The sequence below is a fragment of the Arachis ipaensis genome, chromosome B10 (genome assembly GCF_000816755.2).
Source record: "Arachis ipaensis cultivar K30076 chromosome B10, Araip1.1, whole genome shotgun sequence".
In the NCBI taxonomy this organism is placed as follows: Eukaryota; Viridiplantae; Streptophyta; class Magnoliopsida; order Fabales; family Fabaceae; genus Arachis; species Arachis ipaensis.
The window spans coordinates 111,110,558-111,111,153 of record NC_029794.2 but is presented as its reverse complement, the minus strand read 5'-3'; positions in this window follow the sequence as shown (position 1 = coordinate 111,111,153).

Genomic DNA, 596 nt, shown 5'->3' with positions numbered 1-596 from the left:
AGTTCCAACAACGATATGGAAATTTAGGGTTAAATATAGAAGGAGGGACTAATGTGGGTATAAATAATTGAAAATGAGCTAGCTAAGCTAGCTGTTGGACCCATCCAACGTGACAAAATGACACTACGTAAGTATTCCGGTGATGACTCATCACCAGAAATATGTTCAGGGACCATTATGAGTGCTCGGAGCTCTATCTGAAGGATTATTATGGGAAAATTAGAATCCTAAGGACTACATTGAATATTCACGCGAATCTCAAAAATTATTACGAAGATTTACTCAAAAAAGTTCTTTGATGAATATCCACAAGACCACAAATATCAAAGAGCATATTTTCCAAGATAATTACTAACGAAATTTCTTATTAACGTAATTAAAAAATATCCTCAAATACCAAAGGCCAATTTTTCAACGACAGAATCTGCATTATTGAGAACTGAAGCAGTATTTTTTTTTCAGCTCAAGAAACCTTGTACATATTCATATCATAATGTCTGCGAAAATGTGCAAACCAAAATCAATAGGATCTTATACAGCCTACCAAATAGTAATTTGTGGGATATCATATGATGTTATAACTTATTATTTTGCGT